This window comes from Spermophilus citellus, assembly GCF_964194105.1.
Source record: "Spermophilus citellus genome assembly, chromosome: 1".
Classification (NCBI taxonomy): domain Eukaryota; kingdom Metazoa; phylum Chordata; class Mammalia; order Rodentia; family Sciuridae; genus Spermophilus; species Spermophilus citellus.
In genome coordinates this window covers 209,731,710-209,755,076 of record NC_138182.1, presented here as the reverse complement: position 1 = coordinate 209,755,076, position 23,367 = coordinate 209,731,710, and the positions used below count along the sequence as shown (strand labels likewise).

The following is a 23,367-nucleotide window of genomic DNA, read 5'->3' as shown; positions in this document are numbered from 1 at the left end:
TTTTTGAGAAGGATCCATGTGCTGCTGAGAAAAAAGTATATCCATTTGATGATGGTTGATATATTCTATATATGTCAGTTAAGTCTAGGTTATTGATTGTGATATTGAGTTCTATAGTTTCTTTATTCAACTTTTGTTTGGAGGATCTGTCCAATGGTGAGAGAGGTGTGTTGAAGTCACCCATAATTATTGTGTTGTGGTCTATTTGATTCTTGAACTTGAGGAGAATTTGTTTTATGAATGTCGCAGCACCCTTATTTGGTGCATAAATATTGATAATTGTTGTGTCTTGTTGGTGAATGGTTCCTTTTAACAGTATATAATGTCCTTCTTTATCCCTTTTGATTAACTTAGTCTTGAAGTCGATTTTATTCGATATGAGGATGGCCACCCCTGCTTGCTTACGAGGACCGTGTGCATGGTATATTTTTTCCCATCCTTTCACCTTCAGCCTGTGTATATCTTTTCCAATCAGATGTGTCTCCTGGAGGCAGAATATTGTTGGATTTGTTTTTTTTAATCCATGATACCAGCCTATGTCGCTTTATTGGAGAGTTTAAGCCATTAACATTCAGAGTTACTATTGATATATGGTTTGTACTTCCATCCATGCTTGATTATTTATCCTTTATAAAAAAAAATTAGTTTGTTTCTCCATGATTATCTTTCCCCTCGCCCTCTGTCTTTACCGAGGCACTTCCTATTGATGGTTTTGGTTATTGTTTTTCATTTCTTCCTCGTGTAGTGTTTTGCTCAAAATGCTTTGCAATGCTGGTTTTCTGGCTGCAAATTCTTTTAACTTTTGTTTATCATGAAAGATTTTTATTTTGTTGTCATACCTGAAGCTTAATTTTGCTGGATACAGAATTCTTGGTTGGCATCCGTTGTCTTTCAGTGTTTGAAATACATTGTTCCATGACCTTCTTGCTTTCAGTGTCTGTGATGAAAAATCTGTTGTTAACCTTATTGGTTTACCCCTGAATGTAATCTGTCTCCTTTCTCTTGTAGCTTTTAATATTTTCTCTTTGTTCTGTATATTGGATATCTTCATAACAATGTGTCTTGGCATTGGTCTACTGTGATTTTGTGTGCTCGGTGTCCTGTATGCATCTTCAATTTGTATATCTGTTTCCTTTTTTATTTCTGGAAAGTTTTCTGTAATTATTTCATTCAGCAGGTTACTCATTCCCTTGGTTTGAATCTCTGTACCTTCTTCTATCCCAATGACTCGTAAGTTTGGTTTTTTTATGTTATCCCATAACTCTTGGATGTTTTTCTCATGATTTTTTACCAGCCTTTCTGAGTTGGCTAGACTCTTTTCAAGATGATATATTTTGTCTTCATTATCTGACGTTCTGGCTTCTACTTGCTCCACTCTGTTAGTGATACTCTCAATTGAGTTTTTAAATTGGTTTATCGTTTCCTTCATTTCTAGAATTATTGTTTGATTATTTTTTATAATCTCTATCTCCTGATAAAGATGCTTAACTTCTTCTTTTATTTGTTTATGTAATTCATTCTCAATGTGTTCTTTCGCTGCTTGAATTTGCTGTCTTGTATCCTCTTTATGGTTCCATTCCATCTGTCTAAGGTGTTCCTTGAGTTCTTTATATGATCATTTTTCTGATGACTCTAGGTCCTCCTGAATATTTAGGCTGTCCTGCATTGTTTGTACTCCTTTTCTTCCTTGATTTTTGAAGCTGCTCATGTTACTTCTTGTTCTGTTTGACTAATGAGTTACTGTTTACTCCTATAAATTTATTAGATGCTTGGGAGGAAAGGTATTAGAAGGGAAGGGAAGAAGTCACTAAAGAGAATGAGAGTAAGCAGGTAGAATTCAAGGAAGGGGGGATAAGATAATTGAAAAGAAATGAAAAGACAAAAGAAGAAAAAAAATAGGAAATAAAAAAAGAAAAAAAATTTTAAAAAATAATAAAAAAATTAAAATTTAAATTAGAAGAAAAAAATTTAAAAAATTGTAAAAAAAAATTTAAAAAAACAACAAGAAAGAAAAATGAAAATGAAAGAAAAACCCAAATCAAAAAAAAGAGAAAAGAAAAAAAGAAAAAAAAAACTAATAAATGCAGTCTTAGAGTTTGATTAACTTCTCTTCCAGTAGGTGGCGCTGTGCCCACCAGGCCAAGTTTCTCCTGTCAATCCGTGGGAACCAATCACTGTGCAGCAGCTCCTCCCAGACTGGGCGAGTCTCCAATCCTGAGTGCCTAGGGCCTCCTCTTGTGTCTAGTCACTTCCCACTTTTCCTCTAGCCAGGCCCCTCTCACGGGTGCCGCTCACCACAATACTGGCTACACGCCAGGTCTGCTGCTCCCGGGAGCCCTGTTTTCATGAACAACTGGGCACACTCTTCCAGTTTGCCATTCCCTCAGACCCTAAGTTTGTAGAGCTTGGGGCTGAGAATCCTCAGCATATTTTACTTGCCCTCCGGTAGCCACGCCCCCGGTAGCTGGTGCAAGAGACCTCAGCTGTCAGCACTGGTGGGAGCGGTAGTTCCGCGCCGCGGGTCCCGCGCCACCTCTGATTCCCTCAGGCTGGCTCACGGGAGAGCTGGGAGGCGCCCTTACGGGAGAGCTGGGAGGGGCCCTTAAGGTTTCCCCGATGTGTGGAGAGGGAAGGCTAGGGAATTACACACCTGTAGCCGCAGGTTTCAATGAAGTTATCTCCTCCGCCGCAGTCTGATGACGTCAGTTCTCTGCCATGGTGGTATCTCTTGCAAATGGCGACAGTTCGTTTCCCTTTGCAGGGCGATCAATGCAACGGGTGGGTCCTTACTGTCTCTCCCAAGCCCCGTTTCAAACCTGTGACCACTACCTATGAAGGCCTATGAAGGCTCAGTTGGCATTTACCTCCGTAGGATGAGAAGGGCTGACCAGTTGTTTCAGCCGGATGGATTAGTGCTGAGTCACAGCTGTTTGTCTGCAGGAAGCAGGCGAACGGGAGCTTGAATTCAGCCGATCCGGGCTCAGAGTGTGTTCTGAGAGGCCCAGACTGTTCGCCCCAGATCCACGTCAGCTCAGCATTGCCTAGTGATCCTGAGCAAACAGATTTAGGTTGTTTATGACTCCCTATGCCTGCACAGCTAAAGAGGTCAGAGACTTGATCTCTCTGTGCCCGCCGCCATGTTCGAATCCCCTATGTATCTTTATGAGATCACTGTACATTTCGTTAACACTTCACTGGTAGGAGTTTAGATGTATTTCAATATGCAGTTATCAGAGTTCTTATTAGATAGCTAAATAAAACATTTCCATATTATTTCAGGGGTAAAAATCACTAAATTAAAGCATAATCAAAAATTATTAGCCACTATCAATATAGATAAAAAGTAAATTGTCATTAGACTTAATCCAAAGCATACTTTCTTCTTCTTCTTCTTCTTTTGTACTGGGGGTTTAACTTGGAGGCACTTTACCACAGACATATATCCCCAGCCCTTTTTATTTTTTATTTTGAGTTGTTTAGGTGCTCACTAAATTGCTGATGCTGACCTCAAACTTGCAATCCTCCTGCCTCAGGAGGCATACTTTTCAATGATTCCAATGAAAACATATTTTTATACATATTTTAATTAAAATAAAGCTAATTTTATTATATAATTCACCTGAAAATGAGATTATGATGAGGCAGCTCTTTCTTTAAGTCTTTGTCAACATCTCTAGAGAATAATTGCTAAATTATGCCTTGACATGCAGACAAGTAGTGAAGTGGTGGTGGGGCATCTGCAAGGATTCTTGAACTAAATGTTTTGAGAATAATTAGGGAATCAAATACTATATGTAAATGAAATTCTCAAACACATGTCTTTTAATTAGAATTTTTACTTTTGCCACTTATTATTAGTTATTTTCTAGTTTTTCATGAAATATTACTTACTTTTGTCCATCAAACTTATTTGGCTAAATAAGAATTAGAGATGACATAGAATTTTTCAGGACTTAAACAAATTTTCAGTATACAATTCTCATTCTTTCTGCTGCCTTTCTGTTGCATTCCTATATTGTTATTGATCCTCTAACTATTTCCAAACCAATACAAGTAGTTGTTGAGGGTTTTCTCTGTGCATGCCCCCCCTCCCCAGAGTACATCATCCTGGTGCCTCCCTTCTAAGAACCCCCAGGAGAATATTGGGTATATATACTATCATGGAAATACGAATGTATTAAATTTTATTTACTTCAGATGGAATGGGCTACAAATTAACTCATTATTCTAGCTCTCCCCTTGAAAGTTCTTTAAAGCAGTTCTCCAATACTGGTGTAAGGTCAATATAGAATAGTAATGACAGTATTTTATAGAATTTATTTTTTATGCTTTTTTTTATTGGTTGTTCACAACATTACAAAGCTCTTGACATATCATATTTCATACATTAGATTGAAGTGGGTTATGAACCCCCAATTTTACCCCAAATGCAGATTGCAGAATCACGTCGGTTACACATCCACAATTTTACATAATGCCCTATTAGTAATTGTTGTATTCTGCTACCTTTCCTATCCCCTACTATCCCCCCTCCCCTCCCCTCCCATCTTCTCTCTCTACCCCATCTACTGTAATTCATTTCTCTCCTTGTTTATTTTCCCATTTCCCTCACAACCTCTTATATGTAATTTTGTATAGCAATGAGGGTCTCCCTTCATTTCCATGCAATTTCCCTTTTCTCTCCCTTTCCCTCCCATCTCATGTCTCTGTTTAATGTTAATCTTTTCTTCCTGCTCTTCCTCCCTGCTCTGTTCATAGTTGCTCTCATTATATCAAAGAAGACATTTGGTATTTGTTTTTTAAGGATTGGCTAGCTTCACTAAGCATAATCTGCTCTAGTGCCATCCATTTCCCTGCAAATTCTATGATTTTGTCATTTTTTATTGCTGCATAGTACTCCATTGTGTATAGATGCCACATTTATAATATATAATCTAAAAGTATTATGTCAAGACAGAAAAGGATAAGGTTTGTGAATTAGAGTATGACTACTCCCTTACGGGTATAAATTATAATATTTCTCCTTTTTGATGTTCAAGAATCTATTTAGTCTAAGCACCATGCGTGGTGGTACATGCCTGTATTCCCAGTGGCTTTGGAGGCTGAGGCAGGAGGGTCACGAGTTCAAAGCCAGCCTCAGCAGCTTATCAATGCCCAAAGCAACTCAGTGAGAGTCTATCTCTAAATAACATACATAAAAAGGCAGGGGGAGGGGAGCTGGGGATGAGGCTCTGTGGTTGAGTAACAATGGGTTCAATCTTGGGTTCAATCCCTAGAACCAAAAAAAAAAAATTGAGTCCATTTAGTCTAAATATTCATTCTTTTTTTTTATTCCCAATGGATATAGAAGCAACTGGAAAAAAAAAAGAAAGAAAAAAATCTACCTCAGTCAGCTTATTTTGTAATCAGAATTGGCTATGAAGTAGAACATTTAATTCAAATAATAAACTTAAAATAAACATTGAAAATTTCTACCATTTTGAAGAATGTTCCTGTTCTTTTCAATATTAAAACATTAAAAACTAAAATGAGGCCATGGGAGAACTTTAGAACTTCAGAATCGAACTGCCTTACAGTGTATGAAGATGCTTTATAAGTTTTTTAAACAAAGACGTGCCTTACACTTTTTCAAATACTTTGTCTTCTCTTACACTAGCTTCATGTATCAGGACTTAAAAAAAAAGATGTTTTGGTGTAATATTATACCAATAATTAGATCAAACTTCACCTCAAACAAGTTAGTATTTATTGTATTTGATAATCCTTGAAATGTCTAGAAAATTAAATAGCATTAATTTTTTTTATGTGACAACTCACATAAAGGTATTTGCTCTGATGAGATTTAGATGGAAGGTAAAAACTAGGAAAAAAATGTTCAAATTCACTTTCACCCAATGCTACTCAATCTTTAATTGTGCATCATAAGCATTTGAGGGGCCCATATTCTAGCAAGCCAATACAATTATGATTGTACCATGCTTAAATTTTTATTATTTTTATTTGTTCTACTTAGTCGTACATGACAGAAGATGCATTTTAATTCATCATACACAAATGGAGCACAACATTTCAATTATTTGGCTATACACAGTGTAGAGATGCACCATTTGTGCAATCATACATGTACCTAGGGTAATGATGTCCATCTCATTCCACCATCTTTCCTACCCCCATAATCCCTCCCACCCTTCCCTTTGACCAATCCAAAGTTACCATGTTTAATTTTATGTCTTAAGGTTTAATTTGACTGTTTTAGTGATGTACCAAATTTTTGTCAACTTAACTAAAACAGAACAAAATTTTGACTCCTTGAAGAGTTCAAAAGAAAGAGAAACACAAAAAGTCATATAGTTAAATTAGGGAATTTCTTTCTATTAAAAAAGTAGTTTATAATGTGGTCCTTCTTTTAAACCATATCTACAAATGTTTTCTTATTAATGTAATCCTTCTGAGTGGTGCAAGTCAAGCTAACAATCATGTTGAAAGTGGGTTTTCCCTAAAGATAAGGCTTTAATACAGGAAAACTCCATCCTCCAACCTTTCACATAGTACAGGAGAACAGATTTTTAAATTAAAGGGAGAAAAAAATCATTAAGAAAAATATTGAGACATAAAGACACTAATAAATATTATAGAAGAGAATAATGCCAAATCTGATTATTTTCCAAGATTCAAGTTTTTTGAAATAAAATAAACATTTCAAAGACTATTTTGGGAAAATTTAACATTTCTAAATCACAATCTTAAAGACAAAAGAGTTGGAATATTGGTGTGTTAAAATGTTATGGATAGGTCTACTTTGACAATTTAGCCTGTCGGATGTGACTTTCACAGTCTGTTGGCAGTTTGTAGGCAAGACATCACACCTGTGACTCTGTGGTTGATTAATGAGCCTTTCAGCTCATTGCTACCATCTGAAGAAGGGCTGTGGCCTTTCTGAGCTTCACTGGTTTATTCGCCTTAAACAGCAGTCCTGCCTGGGTATCTTCCAGGAGAAAATCACACCTGGTTAAAGCTAATGAAAACCTCAATATGTCATTTTCTAGACAAGTCAAAAAGCATGTAAAACTAGACAAAATATGTATTCAGGTAACATGAATGTAGTTTTGTCATAACCTGCCAATCCTAGACTAACATAAAAAAAAAAAAAAGCTTTCCTCAATGACATACTTCATAGTGCCAACTTTTAGAGTGGCAATTCTGAATTCTCTGTGCTATAGGGGGACTTCTACAATGCGGGCTCTTTTGCTATACACAATATCTATTTTCAGTAGAAGTAGGAAGGCTCTAGTTCATGAAGAGATAGTCACTTAGTTTTAATGATCTGCAATTGATAAATCCAACTGGGGAATGTTTATATCTTATTTCAAGCTGCTTGCCTTCAAGGGGTCCACTTGAAGGGTGGCTGGGGTTTTCAGAATTTCTCCTGAGCACAAGGCAGCATTGCAACTGCTTTTTCCCCAATCTTACTCTAGGACAGAAAAGCCTTTACAAACATAAACACATTATTCCCTCCCTATACTCTTAAAAGAAAGTGTGAACTAGGGAAGAAAGTTAGAGGGAACAGTGAGACAGAAAATGGAAAGAAAGGATAACTAGAGGTCTAAAACTTCACCACAGCCTATCAGAGGGCAAAGCAGTGGCAAATCAAAGAAAGAGCAGAAATGGGAATCTCCCCCTCCCTGCAGGGCTCCTTACTGTAGCTTTATTTCTGAAGCACATTGAATTTCCAAAACATCAATAATATTTAAGTAATATTAAAGTCACTTAAAGTTTATTCCTTATTTAAGAATTTGGACCAGCAGTCCCTTCAACTAGCTACCTAGATAGCACAAAGTTTAGCCACATTTAAATGGCAGAGGGAACCACAACATTCTATGAGCATCAAACAACCCAAAGTTACTATTGCAGCAATTTTCATTTTCTGGCCCATGATATTAACAAGTTGTTTGTATCACTGTACACATTACCAGTAAACAGTGCCCTGAACTGGACAAGTACCTTCGTGATATTCTGACGCAGCTAATCAGATCTCTACTACCATGTTTCTGTTCATCAGAAACTGGAACTGACTAAATAAAAGTGAATACTATTTCTGTACATTTTACCAACAATTGTACAATATTATTTTGTACAATTATCCTTATCATTGCATACTATCTGGATAATTATTCATTATCAACATAATCACTGCTATTTTTCCAATTTCCTATTTGATGTCTATCCTAAAACTTATGAAATGAAACTAGGTAGTAATACAATCTTAATTTAGAATTTATTTGGAAGGATTAATTTTGAATGATAAAAACATTGATTATTCAAGAGCTTAACTGAAAACATCAACAATGGTTATTTAAGCAGTCACAAAGTAATCATTTCAACAAATTTTCAAATTGTTCTATTAATGATTTTAATCCTGACTGCAAATTTGAATCACATGAACAAAAATTTTTTAAGTAATAATGGTTGTTATCTTACCTCAGAAATTCTGATATAATTGGTCAGAGGGAGGCCTGGGCCTGTGCACTGTTTTGTTTTGTTCTTTTATACTCTTCCCAAATTATTCTAATGTACCAATATTCAAGTACCAATGGTCTATATAAAAGTCCTTGTGTGTATTTTGCTGACCTAAAGAGTTAAATACTCAGTCCTACAAGTGAAAAGTGATATCTCAAATTAGGTTGGAAAATAAAATGATCAAGTTTTTGTAATTCTTAGATCTATTACTATGGTTTCTAAGTTCAACCATAACTCAGAAACCCTGGGCTGGAGTCACTGCTCAACTATCTAGTAGTTCTGACTTCAGTATGTTCCTGAAGACAAATGTTTTCTAAGCAATTATATAAGAAAATTAAGATGTTTTTCCTGCCTTAAAAGCATGTTCTCAAAGAATTTCTAAGACTACAGAACACTATTCTTAAATATAAATAATCACAGTATTTATTTGATTCCATTTACTGAAAGTGAACTTTAAACCAGCATGAGCACGTATGTGTCAGCTAAGCCACCATTCTTTCCTATCTATGGCAGCTATCACTAATTGATCACAGCACTACAGAAAAATAATTATCCTCCTGGAATTTGCATTCGAGATAAAAAATATTTTCTATTTGTGAGTTAAGCACTCATGAGCTGTTCTATTTAAAGGGATAATATAACAGAGGAGTCAGCAGAAGACTAAAAATGTGCAGAGAGTAAAACATCGTTAGCATTGTTCAGAACAAGGACAACATGTGAATCATGTCCTAATGGGAGGCATAGTGAATAGTCTACTCCTAATAACCAACAAACTTTCTATCATAACCCAAATTGATTCTGAAATCAATTTTACTCAAGGGATAGAATAACCAGACCTGTCTAATGTTGTATTTTCCATTGTAAGTTGGTAAAACAGAACTCTGGTTTTACAAATGTGTCTTGTGGGTTTGGTTAATGAGCCAATATTCCTACATGGAACCAAACTTTCAGACTTTCAAAGGTAACAGTAAGGTCATAGACTTGGGTAGAAATCCCAACAAAACCATGTCCTGCCAAAGAGGCCAGCTGGTCTTCCAGTAATGAGGTATTTGGTAAAGAAAACAATTACAACATAATTAAAGTAACTTGCTATGGCTTGGATCTGGAATGTCCCCCCAAAACCCATGTATTAAGGCTTGATACCTAGCCCTTGGTGTTATTGGGAGGTGGCGGAACATTTAGTCTATAGGACCTAATAGGAGGTTTTAGGTAATTGGAGGCAAACTCTCAAAAGGGAATTTTGAGACCCTGGTTTCTTCCTCTTTCTCTTTTGTTCCCAGCTGGTAGGTCAACAGACTTCTTTCACCATGTTCCTGCCATGATGTAATACCTCGCCATAGACCCAAAATCAACGGGTTCAACAACTATGCACTGAAACCTCTAAAACTCTAAGCTACAGTAAACCTTTCCTCTTTTAAAGTTGGCTATCTCAAGTATTTTGTTATAGTAATGGAAGGCTGAGCAACTCATAACTCAAACAGTTTCTAAATAAAGCATTTTCCTTATATAAACTAAGATAAAATAAGCTTTTTTAAAAAAAGTACCAAAAAAAACCTTTTCATTTTTGCAGGATTTTTCATATTCAGAAATAAAATTTGCATAAAGATTGTAATGATGCAATTAGGACACAAGAGTCAACGCTCTTTGAGGGCAGGGCTCCCATCTCACACTGTCCTAGATACCATCTCTCACGATAAATCTTGTACCAAAAGACAGATTAGTCATACCATCTGTTGCCTCCTGGGAGATAAATTGCACATTTCAAAGTATGGCAACATTCCACTATAGCATAATGAAGAAAATGAAAAACATATTAGCAAACTGAACACTTTGGGGAAATTTCATTTTCAAATTGTGTGCTGTTTTGCTTTTAAAGAAGTAAAATTATTAAATAAAATGTGTGAGAGGAAGCAAATATTCTTCCTTGTAGCAAAATTATGGATGCTTTTACTTTGTGAAAAATAACATTATTTCCAACGAATGCATTAAAATCACACATATAATCCACATTTTCAGAGTTGTTATGAAGAAGCATCTATATGTACATACTTCTGCCGAAATCAAATTTCAGTCCTAAAATCCTTGTTAGATTATGGGTTAAGAGAGAAAAATGAACAATTTGTTAAGAAACAATTTCACTTAGTTTCTTCCTCAGAAACCCTTTGGGATCTAGAAATTCAGTTTGAGGCCATCTTAAACCCGCCAGTTTGGAGCAGCAAACATAAACACACTGACTTAGAAGCATCAATATCTCTCTCAGATTCCTGGGAAAGCTGGGAATGGAACCACCATTTGACCCAGCTATTGCACTTCTCGGACTATTCCCTGAGGACCTTAAAAGAGCGCACTATAGGGATACGGCTGCATCAATGATTATAGCGGCACAATTCACAATAGCTAGACTGTGGAACCAACCTAGATGCCCTTCAATAGATGAATGGATAAAGAAAATGTGGCATCTATACACAATGGAATATTATGCAGCACTAAGAAATGACAAAATCATAGAATTTGCAGGGAAATGGATGGCATTAGAGCAGATTATGCTAAGTGAAGCTAGCCAAGCCCTAAAAAACAAATGCCAAATGTCTGCTTTGATATAAAGAGAACAACTAAGAACAGAACAGGAAGGAAGAGCATGTGGAAAAGACTACAGTAAACAAAGACGAATGGGGGGAGAGAAACGGAGAGAGAAGGGAAAGCATATGGAAATGGTAGGAGACCTTCAAGGATACATAAAATTATAAGAGGCTATGAGGGGCAAGGGGGAGGGAAAAAAAGGGAGAGAATTGAACAACAGCAGGGGAGATAGAGAGGGAAGATGGGAGGGGAGGGGAGGGGAGGGGGGATAGTAGGGGTTAGGAAAGGTAGCAGAATACAACAGACACTAATATGGCATTATGTAAAAATGTGAATATGTAACAGATGTGATTCTGCAATCTATATTTGGGGTGAAAATGGGAGTTCAAAACACAATTTGAGTCTAATGTATGAAAGATGATATATCATGAGCTATGTAATGCTTTAAATAATCAATAAAAAATTAAAAAAAAAAAAGAAAATAAATAAAACAGGAAACCTGAAAAAAAAAAAATATCTCTCTCAGGCATTCCCACTGCTGTCAGGTAACTCTTTTCATCCAGAGGGAAACAAGTACAAAAGAACAGACTGTACAACTCCAGAACAGACTGCAAGAACACCAAATGATTAAGAGCAAGAGAAATCAGGTACACCTCTCATACTTGACCAAGGCCATTAAACCAGCACATTCTTTTTGAAGAGCTATCAATCACACACCAAGTGTGTCCTCAGGAAGGTACATCCCATCAAAACCATATAAAAATAAGGCAAACAGAATATTACAAGGCTATTTGATATATGAATTATACAGGCCCATCAGTTGCTTACACATATCTGAGAAACTTCCAGGTCAGATGAGGACAAGAAATTGAAAAAATGAATCGGTAACTCTTTCAATATTCTTCACCTGTAGGTCCAAATAGAACAGTTGCTCCCTTTCCCCCTCCACCCTCACTCAACTCAGCATCTGACTCTGTCCTAAGCCTAATATTCATTCACTGTGCATGTATATTGCCAATAGTATTGATTTAAAAGTGAAAAACGGTGTGAAGATACCTTAATTCTAGCCCAAATAGCCTGGATACAAGATATGATCTATATAAGCTTTCTATCACTTTGACAAAATATCTCAGATAATCAACTTACAAGGTAAAGGTTTGTTTTGGCTTGTGATTACAGAGGTTTCAGTCCACAGTCAGTTGTTTCTGTTGCTTTTGGGTCTTTGGCAAGGCAGGAAATACATCATGGTGGGGAGCGTATGGTGGAGCAAAGCTGTTCACTTCATGGTGCCCAAGGAGAGACAGAGGAAGTGGCTGGGGTTCCAAGGTCCCCTTCAAGGGCATGCACTCAGTGGCCTAACTTTTTTCTGTTGTACTCCACCTCTTAATGCTTCCACCACCTCCAAACAGCACCACAGGGCTGGGGACCAAGCCTTCACCAGGTGGGTCTTTGGGGGACATTTTAGATATAAACTACAGCACTGTCACTGTCATGTTGTTTCTACCTATATTGAACTCTGTCTAGACTATCTCTCACCTTGCCTATCTGGCTGACAGAACTGAAATATTACTGCTCCCATCCCTGTGGGTTTCCTGACTCCCCTACATTCAGCTTGATTTGGCTTTATCTCCTTTGTGATCTATTACAGTTCTGTGGTAACCTCTATTACAGCTACATCCATAAGTTTGTCTTATCTGCTCTACTAGATTTTGAATTTCTTGACAGTAGGTGCTGTGTTTGGCTTACCTCTATCTGCTGTGTGCAGTGATTATTTGATGGGTAGATGAATAAAAAGTCATAGATCTACCTATTTATTCAAAAGTGTTGATGGACTAAATAATGGGACAGATATATTGTTATAATCAACATAGCATATTTTGTGGGTTATGTAATATTTTTTTTCTACTGGCAACTGCATTCTCTGTAAAATAAAAGAACAAGCATCTGGACCATCCTTTATACCAAGTTGTCAATTTCCAGGGAGTTCTATGTTCAAACCCTTTATAGCTCTGACTTGCTTAAATGGATGTTCAGCACTGGTTTGGGCTGAACCAGATGCATAAAGAGCTTTCTGGAGAAGAGACAGGTAAACAACAAGGCCTTCATCAGGCTACTGACTTCTTTACAAATCCAGTCAGACCAGACAAAATTTTTTTTTTTTTTCCAGACAAAATTTTTGTAACCTAGGATTTGTTACTAGGCTTATTAATCTGGAATGATCAACTATTTGACAACAAAAAAAATCTATAAGCTTCCAGGTCAATTTCTAAATCTCCTATTTCTTTGTGACTGTAGAAAACTACCATTTTATAGAAAATGAGATGAGTCTATTTTGATCTCTTTTATTAAATCACAACATTTTCCTAATTTTTTTTTCATTTAAAACTCTATTCAGAATAATGACAATGCACAAAGGATATGTTAAGGGTTAAGTGAAAATTAAATAAAAGGTCATATTGGCTATATCTGGTGGGTGAAATTATAAGATAGGTGATGAGGCAGAGCAAAAGATTAGTGACTTTTACTTTATACAATGTTTGTATTGTTTTATTTCTAGTGAGCATGTATGTGATTTAAAATAGTTTAATACAGTTTTTAATAAATGAATTCATAAGATCTCTTTCTTGGTGAATCTTCCTTAATTAAGAAAGTTCTATAACAAAATTATTCAAAAAATAGATTTAGGCTGAACCCCCCCAAAAAAACTCTTGTTATGATTTTGATATTTGACGTCTCCCAGAAGCTCAGGTATGAAAAAATGCAAGAAAGTTTAGAGGTGAAACGATTGGGTTATGAACGCCTAATCAGGGATTAACTGGGTGGTAACTGTGGGCAGGTAGGTCGAGGATGAAGAAGGTGGGTCATGGGAAGTGTGCCTTTGGAGTTAGTATTTTGTAAGCTGAGTCTAGTCTCTCTGCTTCCTGGTAGGATGTTCTGAGCCACTTTCCTATGCTACACTCTTTCTCCATGATGTTTGTCTTACCTCAGGCCCCAAATAATGGAGTCAGCAATCTATAATCTAAGACCTCTGAGCCCGAAAATAAACTTTACCTTCTCTAATTGTTCTTGTCAGGTCTTTTAGTCACAGCACCAAAATAGCTGACTAAAACAAGCATGAACTATTTGGTTTACAGTAAAGTCACAAGCAAGAAGAGTTTGTGATTCTTATTTTCCTGGTGCCCACAGTCACCAAAAGCATTAGCAAAGACACATCCTGAATGTTAACATGGGTCATTTGGTTTATAAATGCCCTGAGATTTTGGAAAACAGGAGATTTTTAAGAGCTACAGTACTGGGGAAGATCTTAGTGGTGGCTCAGAAATGGTCTTGGAAGGACAGAGTTGAGGGATGACAGTAAGGGGAGTAGAGAGGATGAAGCTGGACAAAGCCAGAGGATCTGTTCACATTGGCTCTCGTGTAGACATCATGAAGTGCTTAACTTCCACAGAGTCAGTCATTCTACGTGAGCTGGTCAATATTCTCATGAGTGACCTCCACTCTCTCTCTTAGCCACAGGGAAACTTCATCCTCATCAGGACTGAGTAATCTTGTCCTTGAGGGAGGCAGGTTACATTGCATGTTTATAACATCATATAAAAATGACCAATAAAAGAAATTAACATTTTTACTAGTAGAGCTTGAAGAGGAGGGGAAAGGAGAGGATAGTATGAGTTAAATTCAGTGTTTCATCTAAAGGAATCAATAATGTCATTTTAAGGTGGCAAAATTTTAAAAAATCATGTTGCATCATATCCCTTAGATTTATGAACTAAAACAAATAGGAACAGAAATGCTTCAAATAGTTACAACAGGAGTGAGATTTGTGTGATTGAGGTGGAGGGGGATCTTATATTTAACATCTTCTTGTACCTTTTGAAATACTGTATATATGTCACTTATATTTTATTATAAAATAAATTTCAAAATCAATGTATAGATTCTGGATACTAAAATATCTCGATTTTAAAAAATTTCAAAAGGTCTCATATTATGGAAAAAAGATATCAGATTTAGAGCTATATTCCCAAGGTACAATCTGTGTGAGAGTTTCATCCATAATATAAGAAAGCACTGCAGGAAAATAAAATAAAATAATTAAATATATGCCAGATGTGGTGGCACATGACTATAATCTCATCAACTTGGGAGGCTGAGCCAGAAAGATCATAAGTTTAAGAAGAGCTCAGCAACTTAGTGAGGCCCTGAACAACTCAGCAAGATCCTATCTCTAAATAAAAAATAAAAAGGGCTGGGGATGTGGTTCAGTGGTAAATCACCCTTGGATTCAATGCCCAGTACCAATAAAAAGGAAAGAAAGCACTTCAGGTATTCTAACCAATTTATATCAAAATATATAGCATGTCACAGAACAGCATAGTGCATCAGAAATATTAATAATATCATGTTATATACAAATAAAGGGAAAATATTAATTGCTGCTCAGATTTGTTATTATAATATTTAATTGCACTTAGTAGACATTTAAATATTTCTTATAAACATGCCATAGTAAAAATATCCTCAAAGAGCTCATTTCCTTATGTTGATTTGACAACGTAAACTTGAGATATTTAACAATGATCAACAAGCCTTAAAGCAGTCAATATTCTTCATCTTCAGTCAGACGGAATCAATGGGCCTATGACAGCTACTCCTGGTGCAGCATGTGCTAAAACTTTTTTGCAGAAAAACATCACAGTGGATTTGGGGTCTTTACAGTATTTGACAGGGAAAAGAATTAAAGAATAGTCACTGAAAAAAGAATGTGTTCTATACAAGCAAGTTTTTAAATAGCTTTTGATCCATTGCAAGAAGCCAAAAGTGCCAGTATGTGAATGCATAATTAGGTAGAAAAAAAAATTCATTACAAAGTGAATTTTGGTTCAATTTGACAAGCAAAATATTCTCCCATGGCTGCTTTTGAGGAAATTATTATACCTTCTTTTCATCAAAATGTTGCCAATTCTGCATTTCTGTCAATAGTATTTAACATATTTATTTAGGCTGACTGTTTTCTCACTAAAGTAATGGAGAATTACTTAAATTATTTAAATTGCATTCCTGTTAGCTTATATAAAACATACTTATATATAAGAGAATCACTTTTCCCATCTCCACTGTGGTAGCCACAGAAAACCACCACTCAAATCTTCAGTTAGCACAGCTGACATGATGGCCCCAGCTATCATTCCTTCCCATCTACCACGGCATTTGTGCTGAGTCCATGCTTCTCCTATGCTGTTCTTAGCCAGATCTTGAATATGGTGGAAGGACTACAATCAGCCCACTCCTATAAAACACCAGGTTGTTTTAGTGGGTGCTATCGCTCAAGAAATTCCCTTTGACCTTGAGAAAACTTTCTTAGAACCACCTTGCTGTCTGACACTGACTTTTCCAATATCACATCACATCACCTTCTCCTTTCATAGGATCAGATCAGCAACTTGGTTTGAAGGTCTTCCCTGCCTATTCCTGTTTCTTTCTCCTTTCTAATCTGCATGTGTATTGCTTCCAAAAACCAAAACAAAATCAAATAAGCAAAAAAACTTTCTTGAACCTCTAATCCCATCTTGGCATCTGCTTCTTGGAGGATATGAACTGACATACTTTCTGAAGTAAAAGGTTAGCATAATGCTTCCTTCCCTACCTTAAGAATCTCAGTCACACTTTCTTCAAAGAGGCAGGAACATGCCTATTTTTATTCAAATTCTAGATATTTTTGAGCCCTTAACTTGTTTAGGAATGTCTTTCACATCTGTCCCTAGCCATAGTCTCTAACATGGCCTTCCCTCCTTTTAGTTATCCTGCCCTTTGCCCCCAAATATTACTAATGTCCTAAAGTAGCTCCCTGTTCCTGTCACTCCTGTCATTTTGATGATTCTTTCAAGTCTACTATTTAGATTTCAAAGTTTTTTTTTTCCCTCAGGCCCTGTTCAATCTAAGTAGCCAACTTAACTCTTAAGTTTCAAATGGTAGAAGATACTCTGTATTCAAAAGATTGGAGATGACAGAAACTAAATTGAAGTTTAAGAAGAAATTTTGGAAGATTCACATTAGATGGCTTCCATCTCCCTGGTAAAGTATGTGATGGCAAGTCAATTGCTGACAGGAGTATTAGCACTGCAAGAGGGGAAAAACCAAAATGTAAATTCAAAATGGATTAGAAATTATGTGGCGTAGCACCGAAGGACCCTTTGAAGTACAGTCATGTGTTAACAGTTCAATGATGCAGAAAGGTTATGCAAAACATGTCATTAGGCTATTTAGTCATTTGGCAAACATCATAGATTCTACTAACATTAACTAAGAGGGCCACAATATCAGTAGGAGATATAATCTAATGGGATCATTGTATATGCAGCCCCTAGTTGATCAAAACATTATGCCATGCATGACCATATATAACATTTCACACTAAATTGTTACTTTATTCCAAAGAATAGCCCTTAATATAGAAGGTACTTAAAAATGTTTGTTGAATGAATAAAGTAAGCAAAGCTATACAGATGTCCTAGAGAGAAGTCGTTAAAGGACATGGACTTAGCCAGTTTCAGTGGCACACAACTGCAATCCCAGTTACTCAGGAGACCGAGGCAAGAAAATTGTAAGTTTGAGGCCAGTCTGGACAACTTAGTGAGACTCTGTCTCAAAATAAAAATACTTTTTCAAAGAAGGTTTGGGAATGTAGCTCAGTAGTAGAGTGCCCCTGGGTTTAATTCCCAGTCCTGGGGAATGGAGGGGTAGAGGGAAAAAAACATGGACTTGAGCCAGAATCTAAACACTATCACCTACATCTCTATGCCTCTATGTTTCAGATTCCTTATCAGGAAAATGATTATAGCATGTACAAACTTTATAAGGTTACTGTAGGATACAGTTAAACATGTGTATGTGAATCATTTAATTGTGTCAGCCATGTGGCAAGTGCTCTATTATGTTCATTATCATCAGTATTATTACAAGGATTATACAGCTAAAAGAAAAATCAAAGAAAGAAATGGAGCAGAGTATAGTAGATAAAATACCAGATACAGTGTCAGAAGCCTTTAGCACGAGTACCACCTGACATTTAATATCAGTGACCTTGGGAATGTTATTTAATGTTTTGCAATCTTGTTCATAGCTGTCTCTCATTACATGGTTGTGGTGAGGGTCAAAGGAGATTTGTGTGAAAATGCTTTACACACCATAAAGGATGACAGACATATACAAGTTTCCCAGCATAAAGGAAAACATGTTTATGAAATTATTTGGTTCACGTACCAAATCCCTTAGTTTGAGAAATTCTGAGTATCAGAGTATTACATTTATACATCCTAAAATACATGTTAGTAAACCTCTGTGCAAAAACAAACAAACAAAATTCTGCAGCAGGATTTCAGAATGGTGGGGTGGGGAAGTATTCTGTTTTAGAACATAGAATGCTGGTGGATGGGAAAGTCACTGAAGCTTTGGTCTTTGGTGGAGGTGCAAAGAAATGGGTACTCTATGAAGCTGGAGCATGAAAAAAAATCCCCAAATTTGAATGTTATGGCATATGTAATGTATGTAATGGCTCAGAGGTGTATACTCATAAAATCAGCTTTCCCTTTTTCTTAAACCCAACTCTCCATAACCAGGCAGCCTGCTGCTGCACCAGGAATTTACTGCTTTGAGCAACTATAAACATTGTGCTAATGGTAACACTGCCTGAGAATGGTCACTTGAGAATGCAGTGTGTGCAGTTTGAGGCCAGAGACAATATTTCCTATTCTCCACACACTGCAGGGCACGCACTGTAATCTGATATAGGGTAAAGGTACTTTAATAATTATTATTATTAAAAGCAAACAATCAACTCTATAGATCAACAGCTCTTTTCCAACATGTTTTCTAATCTCTGTTTCCTCTCAGATGCATGGTTATTGTCCACCTGGAAAGGCCCCAAACTGATAGCCAGAAATCTGCCACCACCACCCCTTCTGCTGTTCCTGCCATCATATTTAATTGTGTTTGCTCAACTCGAAGCCAAACTCATATGCAGTATATTTAGATGGTTAAAATAGCATAGCACTCTACTGTATTCACAGATTATTTTCAACAACACAATTCTTGGGAATTAGTCTGGGATAAATAAAGTAAAGAGAAAAGGAGCAACATAAATTGGTTCCAGTGACAAAGAAAACAATATCAAAATGGCAATCTGGAGATCCGCCATGAGTGAAGGAATAGAGTGTTCCTTTTGGTGCACTCTCCTGAAATGCAATCACCATCTCATTTGCTAGTCTGGATTTATTTTAAAGTGGGTAAGAATGAAAGAAAGAAATGAATAGTAAGGAACTGTGAAAAGCACCTTTATTATTTCAAAAGATCAATGTACAATCACTATACTTATTCTTATACGGTATTAAAGGTAAAACTGTAGAACTGATATATACGTTGATTTTCTGAACCTCTAAGGAGTCTCTATTTTCTATGGTGGCAAACTTTCTAAGTTGAAACATATATTTCATTAATACATATTCAGGATCTCCTTTCTGAGGTCTCAACTACTGTACATTTCTTCAAATGCCCCCCAAATCACTCAATTTACAAAGTCTTGATTGGATGCTATGGTCATTTAATTGTACCTTATATTTTTCACTTTCCATTTTTAGTATCACTTAAGAAATCCAAACTCAATCTCCCAAATGTCAAAAGACTTAAGAATCATGGAGTAAAAAACAGACTTTGTTGCTGACAAGATTATGGCTTAAACTGGATCAGTTAATTAAAAATAAATAACACCTTCCTGCTTTAATCAGAGCCAAATTTCAAATAACAACAAAACAACAATAATAGGCATTTGAAACATAAGAGTTTAACTAATATGATTTATCCAAATTTTGAAAATGCAGAGAATAAATATGCAGTTAGATAATTTTTTACTTGTGATTTACCAGAGTATACTTCTTGTACTTAAATGACTATTAATCAAATATCACATTTTTGAGGATACCTACTTTATGTTTGTCTGTCAGGAGCCAGTTTTTTTCTCTGCATTTTTATTCCACATTTATTCATTAGTTAACAAATATTGCTTAGAGCCTACTAGGTGTTCAGGGCTGTTCTAGGTATGGAGGCACAATTGAAATAGGTAGGCAAGGTGCTAATCTCAAAAAGATTGTATCTTACTGCTAGGGGTAAGGTTAAACAAACAGAAATTAAGATTTAAGATAGTGATAACTCAGTTAAGGAAACATAACTTGGGATAATACTAGTGTGACCAGGGGGGCTGCTTTAGATGGGTGATAGGGAACAATCACTCTCAGAAGGCAATATTTACTCCAGATGGGCAAAATGGTGCTGGCCATGTGAAGAGCGAAGGGAGTTGCAAGTACCAAAGACCTTACAGTGGGAAAGAACTTAAAGAATCCAAAGAACATAAATAAGGCAATATGAGCATCATGAATTAGAGGGAGGTATTTTGAGATGAGGTCTGATAGTGAGCAGAAGGTACATCCCTGCCAAGGACTCAGGCATCCACTTCAAGATTTGTTCTGCCTTTGGAGTCAGCACAGATGCAGTGTGTGGAACTGATACCAATATGGCCTCAGGTAACAGATATGGCTGGCACCCTGCAGATTCTCTGTTTTATGTGTCTAAACTGTCCCTCAAGTATTCATCTCTTATATCTCTATCTCCTCAGTGGTTTACTTGGCCTTTTGCCTCTCTTACTTGCTCATTTTCTCACTGTTGGTCTTCCAGACCTAGGGGCCCACTGCCTGGTCCAATCTGATACGTGTCCTGATCTTCCCTATTGGTTTAGGCATAGAGTCTATATAAACTTGGTCTGGAAGCTTGATCTTGCAACTAAGCCAAAATGGAACTTATTATTTCCTTACATAACCAGAACTAAACTGCTGCTGTTACTATTTTTCTGAATATGCATCACATTTTCAATTTTCAAAAATATTTCTGTATACTTTAACTTTTGATTGTGACAACAATATCCACAAGGTAGCTAAATAATTATCATTATTTCCTTTTTTTATTTTTATTTTTTTGGTGGAGGTGGGGAAGCAGATACCAGGAATTGAACTCAGGGGCACTTGACCACTGAGCCACATTCCCAACACTATTTTGTATTTATTTAGAGGCAAGGTCTCAATGAATTGCTTTAGTGCCTCACTTTTTGCTGTGGCTAGCCTCCTGAGCTGAGACAGGTGTGTGCCACCGTGCTCAACTATCATTATTTCCTTTTAAAGTTAAGAAAATCAAAGTTAGAGCTAAACTTCAGAAAACTAGAGATCCTGCTTTCCCATCTGTGTCTGGTTTGGGGGATGAGGGAGGTCTTGTTCACTGTAAAAGATAAGTCCACAGATGTTTTGTTGCCTATAGGAAAGTTGAAGAGCAGGTGCCAGGAATTTAAGAGGTAAATAGAAAGGATTCCCTTCTCCTGGACTTTTTTCATACTTGCATATTTGAGTTCACTTTCCTTTATAACACGTCCTCAGACAACATTCACAGCCTCATTCATACATGTAGGTCTTAATACAGAGGTAATTAGTACAAATATATTACCAATAAAGGGAGCAAAAGGGAACACATGATTTGGAAGAGAATTTGGAAGAAAGAACCAAACATATTCAGCTGAACTGCTCTTTCATTCTCTTCTTCAGCTTTATCTAACCCCAAAGACCATGGTAGTAGGCAAAAGTATACCTCTGTAGATGTTGGATGGCACATATAACCCTCATTCTAAAAGCTCAGTGTTTTGTGGTCTCATTATCAAGAGTGTATCTTTCAGATATCCATGTTGTCAGAAAATTCAATGCACTATTTTTTAAAAAGTCAGCATTCTCAGATAGGTCCTAATGAGGGTATCTTACAGAAAATAACAAAAACAATTTTGTTGCTCATTCAACATTAATCAAAACTCACAAATAGCTTTCTTAAATGGGTAAGTGATAGAAGAGATTATAAACTTTCTGGTGTATTTCATCTTTTAAAGTAGATCAGTTAGGTTCATTGGAGCTTGTGGTGTGTGGTACTTTGCAGTAGGATGCATTTCATGCCATTCTTTAAAAATCTAAGGTTCTTATTAAGATGAGACGCTACCTGTTTCTATTAGAAATTCATGACCTTTTTTCTGTTTTGACCTGTTATTTCTAGCTAAATTTATAGAAGTTCCTTTCTCTCACTCACTCATGCACACATCTCAGAGAAATAGACTTTAATAGCTAGTGACTTAATTGAAGTATATCAAAAATTATTAAACAAAAATAACAATATGTAATTATGGTTAAAGCACAAATTCTCTTAGAAGCAACTATTACACAACACAAACACAGTAAATTTTGAAGGGCATGTCATCCCTAGAGTACCATTTATTGAATTAGATTCAGCAACTCCCAACTGAGGAAAAGTTTGTAAAATATTATACACTTAGTCTGCATGAACTCAAAAATTTCCAAAGAACAAAACTTGGAAATCCTTCCAAGTTTCCAGACAGACATTTAATGCTGTGTACACATCATGTAACTAACTATAGGATACACATCATGTAACTATCAACACTTCCTCTCACCTTTTCAGACAACTTTGGGAAAGATAGAAGCATGTCTGGGGTGCACTGTGCACAAACAGGGTCCACGCTGGATCACTGCCTGCCGGGTGATAAGCTTGCTATAGGAAAGGCTCTGTCCTTACTGGGGAAGTTTCAGGATTGTTTTGCTTTGTCCATGATGGTTGTGTGATCTTCAAGGTGAAATATTAGGAATACCATTATGACCACACAGCTAACCTACAGTTTTTATTAGTGATAAAGCTGATTCCTTTTTTAACCCTTCATCTGGGAAATACTACAATCTTTCTCTTAGAGGACATTTTCTTATAAGCATCCAGATTTCTCAGGGGTAATTTGGCAATTCTACTATGTCACTGTCATTATTTTCTTTCAAGGAAAAAAAAATTGGGAATACAGTACAAAGATCATATAAAAATATTATAGGTAGACTAACTGTAACTAATATAGGAGTCATATATATATATATACATATATATATATATAATTTGAAATGTGAAAATTGATAGATAAATTTAATTTTAAAAGTTTATAGGAATTCACTGAAAACTACCAAGATATATTTGTAAAATCCATGTAAATTAATCCAAAAGAAAATGTGTATATAGTGTGCAAAATAAATTACAATTTTAACTTTTTAGGCTGAAATCACATTATTATTTTATTGCATTATAATGGTGTGTGTGTGCGTGTATAAAATAATATGCAAATGAGACTATAACAAG

The 23,367-nt window shown here is 36.2% G+C and overlaps 1 protein-coding gene across 1 annotated transcript in view; it reads right to left on the bottom strand.

The window, feature by feature from the left end:
• The window catches only part of KIAA0825, a 387,377-nt gene that overhangs the window by 166,448 nt on the left and 197,562 nt on the right, over positions 1-23,367 (bottom strand). The gene's annotated exons all lie outside the window — the stretch shown is intronic.